Source organism: Sturnira hondurensis, unplaced genomic scaffold (assembly GCF_014824575.4).
Source record: "Sturnira hondurensis isolate 20B ecotype Veracruz unplaced genomic scaffold, ASM1482457v3 Scaffold0021214, whole genome shotgun sequence".
In the NCBI taxonomy this organism is placed as follows: Eukaryota; Metazoa; Chordata; class Mammalia; order Chiroptera; family Phyllostomidae; genus Sturnira; species Sturnira hondurensis.
This window is the reverse complement of record NW_028093845.1, coordinates 7,078,353-7,086,303: the sequence shown is the minus strand read 5'-3', so window position 1 is coordinate 7,086,303 and position 7,951 is coordinate 7,078,353.

Genomic DNA, 7,951 nt, shown 5'->3' with positions numbered 1-7,951 from the left:
TGAGAGATGAGCGTGACAGTTAGCATCCTGTTTTAGTTCCCTATTCCATGATTACCATCTGTCTGGCAGTGAAGTTGGAATTCATTCCTGGGTTTCTTGACTTCCTTTATGATGAACTTTGCACACTGATCAAGTTTGAACTTAAATATGTGGACAGAAGAAACCCTAATTAACTATAACATTAAATCACAAATTCTTTTTAGAACTAGAGATAATCTGATTTAACCCCTCTGTTCTGTAGATGAGAACAGCAGGCGAAGGTACAGTCTTATTCAAGGTCACACAGTTGCTTAGCCATAGAATTTAGGTCATTTCATTCTTTCTGTGTTCTGAATGGCTGCAGAGAAAGCCTAATTTACCTATAACGATACATTGGGTAGATGTTTGTAAACGGCCATTTTATTTATTTATAGTTTTCAATTACAGTTTATATTCACTGTTATTTTGTATTAGCTTCACATGTTCAGCATAGTGATTCAACCATCATATACTTTACCACGTGTACCCCACCGCCCCAGCTATTTCTAGTACCCATTTGGCACCCTGCATAGCTATCACAGTATTATTGGCTGTATTCCCTATTTTGTACTTTACATCCCTGTGACTACTTTCCAACTACCATTTTGTACTTCTTAATCCTTTCACCTTTTTCATCCATTCCCTGCAGCCCTTCTCTCATCTGGCAACCACCAGTTTGTTCTCTGTGTATGTCTGTTTTAACTTTGTTTGTTTGTCTTGTTCTTTAGATTTCACGTATAAATGAAATCGTGTGCCATTCGACTTTGACTGACTTATTTCACTTACCCTCCAGGTCCAACCGCGCGGTTGCAACTGGTAAGATTTCATTCTTCTTTATGCCCAGGTAATATTCCATTGAATTGGAATATTACTTTTTTATGCCCCACAACTTTTTTTTATCCACTCAGATGATCTTTTTCTTGAATGATGTTGTTGGTTCACATCAACCCACCGCAGGCATAGTAGAATTGCATTGTCTAAGGTTGAGAAATGGAAGAAGTCCTAGGAGAAGCAGCCTGTTAAAAATTGTAGGTGTTGTAAATGAAGGGTTCCATGCCTATATCTGCTTTCAAACCACCTAGACCTGGTGAAGTCACAGATATTCATGCTCCCTCCATAAACATCCAACTGTCCTTTGTTATTCTCTGTGCTTTATACTATGTTCTTTATATAATGCTGGACTATGAGTCTTGGGTTCTGAATCTGGTTCTTCAGAAACTATCTTTTTAATCTTCAGAGGTCAAATTTCTTTAATTTTAAAAACATATACACAGACACAAGTGAAAAGAATCTCTCTCTGACTCAAAGCATTACCAGTAAGGTTTAAAAGAGGTTGTGGAATGTGTTAGGATTGTTTTGATCTCAGCGCTTCTGTCTTCTTGTTTTTTTAATTTTACTTTTTGTTCAACTGATCTCTCAGCAGAGCTGACCACTCCTTTTACCTTGAAACCTTTTGTCTTGATATCTTGATAGCACCACACGTTTCCTGATTTTCCTCTTCTCTCACTAAACACGTAAATGTTGGTATCTCTGAAAGTAGGAGTCTGAAACTTTTGTTTCTCTGTACTCTTTCCTGAGGTGATTCACCATGATTTTCTTGGATTTAGAACCCATCAAGGTGCCAAATTTACATCTCCACCCAGATTTTTCTTCTCCGTCCCAGCCAGACTCTCCCATCCACTTTCTTGACATGTCCACGTAGAGGCCTCATCAACATGCCAGACTGACTGAGTCCAAATGGGAGCTTTGATCCAAATCCCCAATACTATTGCCTCCAATAAGCCCTCCATCACCAGGCATTTATTCACTCACTGAAAACTGAAGGCTCACTGAATGTTTCAATTGCTAGGGAAAAACAGTGAGCTAGACTGAACAGACCTGCCTTCAGGGGTTCACACTCCGGATCTTCACTGTCCAGTGCACAGCCACTAGCCGTGGGCAATTATGAAGGACTTGAAATGTGGCTGGTCTGAACTGAGATATGCTGTAAAATACACACTGTATATTGAAGACTTAGTACAGAAAAATGTTTAAGAGTTCTCATTGTTATATTGATAATTTGTGAAAGTCTTTTTTTATCTTCACCTGAGGATATGTTTTTATTGATTTGAGAGAAAGAGGGGAAGAGAAGGGGAGAGAGAGAGAGAGAAAGATTGATGTGAGAGAGACACATCATTCGGTTGCCTCCTGTATGTGACCCAACTGGCGATTGAACCTGCAACCTTTTGGTGTACAGGATGATGCTCTGAGCAACTGAGTCACCTGGCCAGGGCCAAAATAATGTTTTGGATTAAGTAAAATACATCACTAAAATTAAGTTTGCCTCTTTTTTAAGGTGGCTACTAGCAAATTTAAAATTTACATGTGCAGTTTGCATTCGTTTTTTATTGGACAGCATTATTGTTGATGGACAGAATAAAAAAGTAAACAGATAAATAAAAAAACAAGATAATGGCTTAAGTTGCTTTCACTGTGGCGGGAGCCTTGAAGAAAATAAACTAAGGGAAATGATTCTGTCAGAAACCTAAGAGTCCTGGATAATTCCTATCTTTTCCTCAACTCCACCCCCATGCCAGACTGTTTATAAGCCCAGCGCACCCCACTTCAAAACACATCTTAACTCCATCTACTGCTACCCTATCTGCTACCACTCCATGGAAGCCTTCTGCCTCTCACCTGAGACTTACACACACTGTAAATCATTTCCTTGCTTGTATGCAGCCTGATCAAGTCCTTTCCATCCATAAAACCCATCAGTGGCCTCCAGTTTTCTTCTCAAGCTCATTTTGGGCACCAGCCTGCACACCACCACACCACCCTCCCTCATTCTAAGTCACTTCAAGGACATCAGTCTTGCTTCAGTTTCAGTTTAATGTCCCAACCAGCCACAGAGAGGTTATTCTTGGCTAGTCCATGTCAATAGTTCTCAATTAATTTAAAAAATTTCTACCCTGCTCCTCTGTCTTAATTCTGCCTTTTTTTTATCTTTATCTGTCTTGTTCATCAATGTACCTGGCACTTGGTGTACGGTAGACTAATAGATATTGTTGACTGACTGACTGACTGGATGACTGAAAGGGGAAACACATTAAGACTAAATAACCTTGGTTTTTTATTTGCCAAATAAAGTGTTTTATTTATTTTTAATAAGGACTATTATTTTACTTATTTATTTTTATTATATTTTTATTACCATTTAGTCTCTTTATACCCCCCGCCCTCAATAATACCTTGTTTTGAACATGAAAGTTCTTATGAACCATAAGCTCTTGAAACTGTGTGTGGTGACTGCCAACTTACATTTTTACCATTTTTTAAAGAGATATCTGACTCATTATCTATACTATGGAAAAGCATTTTACTCTTGCATGAAAGAGCATTTCCCCATTGTTTAACTGATTTCACAGTGCAGAATATACAATTTTAATTATCAAGAACTGTCTTTAGATAAAGAACAGACACACAGTAGCACCAAAATAAAGATGGGTTAAAATCATCAACAGGTCATCCTATAAAATGCTTTGTCAAAACCACAATCTGAGGTACATTTTCTCCTGAACCTCTCCATCATGTGACTGTTTGGTTGGAACGGCGCTGGAGTTCTCTTTCTCCCTAGAAGCTGTCAGTTGCTCAGTTTTGCTTCTGACACTATTGATTGGCTTACTTTGTCGCGTTTGCTCAGGCCTGAAGGTCACAGATTTCTCAATTGTCTGGGCTTGGACAAACAAACCTTACTTGCGCATGACTGGAACTAAATGGCATGGTCTGCATGAGCTTGGGACAGTAAGTATTCCACTCAATAGATGAGGAGAGTCTGAGCGGCAGTTTTTGATTTCCTGGTCAGTGAGGGACATGCAGGGGTGAGTGAACTGTGTGTTCCAATGACACAGATTCCCCAGGTGACTATTGTGTGGTCCAGAACGAGTCGCCCACAAGGTGCCTCTGCAGTTTGCGGATTGCGTTGAACTGAAGGCAACTTTAGCTTCAGGCTCAGGAGAAACTTCTGTCCCCGACCTTCAACTGACTAGAAGAATTTGAATTAGGGGCCTTCCCATGAGAGATTATCAGTAATAACATTTGCGCCCACCTATATGGCAGGGCAAACTTCGTTTACTAAAGGTCTGCTGCTCTTCTTTTCATTCTGAGGTGGCCTTGGAAGCCCCCAGTGCACCTTTCCTCTTCCCTATAACCAGAGGTCTTAGACAGGGTGGGACCAAAGTGGGTTTACAGTTGTGACTATGTGAAGCACAGAGTTTATTCTTGTATTATTACTCATTAATTATTGTATTATTTTCCATACTGATAACTGTAAACCTACTTTTGCCCCAACCTGTATACCCATGTTCCCTTTCCATCTCTGAACCTCTCCTGTACATGGGTCTCTGATTTTCTTGTGTATGCAGGATTCCCATACTGTTGGGAACTGCCCTGCCTGGTTTCAGAAGCTGTAACCCCTCCATGGCTAAGGCTGAGTGAGCAACCTTGGGATCATAAGCCACTAAGGAGACAAAGTTTATCTCCCTTGGCAGGAGTACCACCTCTGCTCCTTTTACTGTTTGGCTCCCAAGGCTTGATTGGTTAGCCAATGACGGGTAAGATTCCTCAACGGAGGGATGACCTAAAACAGGCACAATCATGGGGGCCCCCAGAGAAGTATTTGGGGGCTACAGCAAAAGGGGGTGATGGACCCTTGCCCCTCAGCTTTGACATAGCCTGAGTCCTCATTCTGTCTGCAAGTTCTCCTAATCTCTTGGCTGCCTTACTTCCCCTGCCTGACTTAAGCCTGAAACAATGCTGGAGGAGGGTGCCACTCTGTGCTGGAAAGGGTGGGTTCCCTAGGGTGATCAAGCCTAAGAAAGAATGCATAAAATCCTATGAAACCTGCCTTGTGTATACCCTCAATTTAAATGATAAGAGTCTAAGATGGAAGTGAGTTTGTTTCCTAAAGTTTTATGGCTCTTTAACTATCTGATCCCAACTCAGAATAAGCCCTCAGAGTTCTTTGAGTGTTATCTGTTGTTTAATCATTTCTGCCTGATAATTACTGATGAGCTTTACATATACACCTGTATCCCTGTGCAAATTGAGTCCAATAAAAGCTTGTCAAGGCAAGGGTTGGAGGATGCTTCTCTTGAGAGAGTGCCCAAGGTGCTCCAAGGTGCTCTCCCCTTGAGAGAGAAACCACACCATCCCTTTTCCTCCACAGGACTCAGTAGTCTGTGTGAATTTATCTCCTATCTCATCCATAACACTGTGGACACTGCAGGCCAGAGTCTGAGTCACCATACATATGTATGTATTAATTCAGTTATTTTCTCTTGCTAATCCTTCTCATGCCTATTGAATTATTAGACCAGCCAGAAGAACTCTGAGGGTAGAGGAAAGTTTCTTCATCCCCCCATTGTACAATGCTCAAGACAGCATAGGGTAATTTGAGTAGTTCCTATTTCCTGTTACCCTGTTCTGCCCTGACCTACTCTACCTCCCTGGAGACTTGCCTTTCCTGAAAACCATACGCCATCTGGGACAAATGTTGGGTGTGATGCTTTGCTAACATGATACATGATATCCAAACAGGGTCCCCTTCGTCCCTGCCAGACCTTGCGTGAGAGTGCAGATCACTTGTCTTAACTTCCCCCAAGAGTCCTCACTCACGGATGTCAGCATATGCATATAACTGTTCACTCAGCTCCTCGTTCACATCAGGAGGAGCCTTACAGGTCTTCCCAACCCTTGGGATCCAAAACCATTTTAAAGGAGCCATTTGTTTACACACAATATGTGGGCATGTGTGCTTGCTGTATACCAATGAATGGCACATTAGGGTCATATATGTCTATTCCTCTCCTCCCTCCATCCTGAATTTCTCCCCCAAAGCTAAGTCCCTAGGAATCTTCTAGACTTGTGTTTGTGTGATGGAGTGTAAGAGTGAGGGGCTTCTTAATGGAGAAGGGGTGGTTGCGCAATAAGCTTGTATTTTAAATACTCTAGGCTCATCCCAGTTCTCAACTGGAACCTATAGCCATCCTGAACCGCCACATGAAAACTCAAGAAGCCCACTCCTGATACTTGCACTTTGTGATGCACAGGTGTGGGGGAGCTTTGTCCAGCAGAGTCCCACTGGCCATTGAGGATGAGAATAAATTTACCAAGACAAGATCTGCTTGGGAAGGAAAGATGGCTCATCTCTCAGAGGAGAAGGACCTTGAGCCTGTTCCTCAATGGGCTTTTATTGAGTTCAATTTACATAGGAATACAGGTAAAGCTCATCATTTATTGTCAGACAGTAATGACCAAGCAATAGATAACATTCAAAGAACTATGAGGGCTTATTCTGAGTCAGGATCAGGTAGCTAAAGGGCTATAAAACTTTGGGAAATGAACTCATTTTATTATTGGATCCTTATCAGAAAATTAAGGCTATTCTTAGCAAAGCAGTTTTCACAGGATTTTATGCAATTTTTTCTTAGGCCTGATTGCCCCAAGGAACCACCCATTCTTGCCCCTAGTTTCACCACCCTCTGTCATTGTTTCAGGCTTAAGTCAGGCAGGGGAAGTAAGGCAGCCAAGAAATTAGGAAACTTCTTTCAGACAGAATGAAGACTCAGGCTATGTCAAAGCCAAGGGGTAAGGGTCCATCACTCATTTTTTCTATAGTCCCCCAAGTCCTTCCCTGATGGCCCCTTCATGACTGTGCCTGTCTTAGGTTGACTCTCCCTTGAGGAATATTACCCATCATTGGCTAACTAGTCATCTGTCTGGGGCCAAGTAAGGTGAAATAAAGGGGGCAGAGGCAGCACCCTTGCCAGGAAAATAAGCTTTGTCTCATTAATGGCTTATGGTCCCAAGGTCTTTTTACTCAGTCTTAGCCTTGGGGGGTTATAGCTTCTGAAACCAGGCAGTTCCCAGCACACAGGCAGGCAGGGATCTAGAATATGGCTTCAATTTCTTTCTAGTGAGTTTATTTCTATTGTTGAAGTGGTCCAGGATATGCCACTGTGGCATAAAAATTATTTTGAACTGTGGGCATTTGAGAATCAATAGATACACAATTAGTCTTCTGCCCTACCCCATTCCACACCAAAACCCCTGTGTTTGCCTAAAACAGAGCCTACCACAAGAACTCAGCTGTTACAAATAGGAGTTTCACACAATCAGGGAAGACTGACTCTAATCACTTGCATGGATCACCAGAACAATCACAAAACTATGGTATCCACTACCTTTCCTCCTAAAGGCTCATTTATCTTTCCTAAAAGTAGTTTGTTTTCTCATACATGCCCATTCTCCACTTCCCTTCCTTTAGGAAGATGGGTTAAAAAACAAAATCCAATCGAGTAGAGTTGGAGATCTAATTGGCTTTATTAGGCAATTCATGGATCAGGCAGCGGCCCATCCAGCAACTGGAAGGGTGCTCCCAGTAGTTTTTATACTGGAAGGTTTTTATAGGAAGAGGGGTGGGGCAAGGGAGCTGGTAACAAAAGAAAAGAAAGGATTATTTTTAGACTAGGGTATCTTGTTAGGGGGAAAGAGAACTGCAAGGGTTTTGATCATGCAAACTGCCTCTTCTTTCTAGTGGGGGAGGAAATGGAGAGGGGGCATGTGCCAGATTACCTTATTGGTGTTTGACCAGAACACTCCAGACTGGTTGATTAAGGTTCCATTTCTGAAAGGGGCTGAAACTGCAATTAGACAAGATATTGGGTCCAGGTTTAGTAACATGCAACATTTTGGGCCTGTCATTTTCTCTTTAACAAATGGTATAAAAGCTTCAAATTCTATCTGCTCTTTTGAGTAGCACTTTTCTGAGCGCTTCACCATAAGTGAATAAAATGTCTTTTCTCCTGTTAATGTTTCTTTTGTCAAGTTTAATTTGCAGACCCCCAAGTATATTGAATCTGAGAGGGTAGAGGAAGTTTTTCCTCCCAAATAA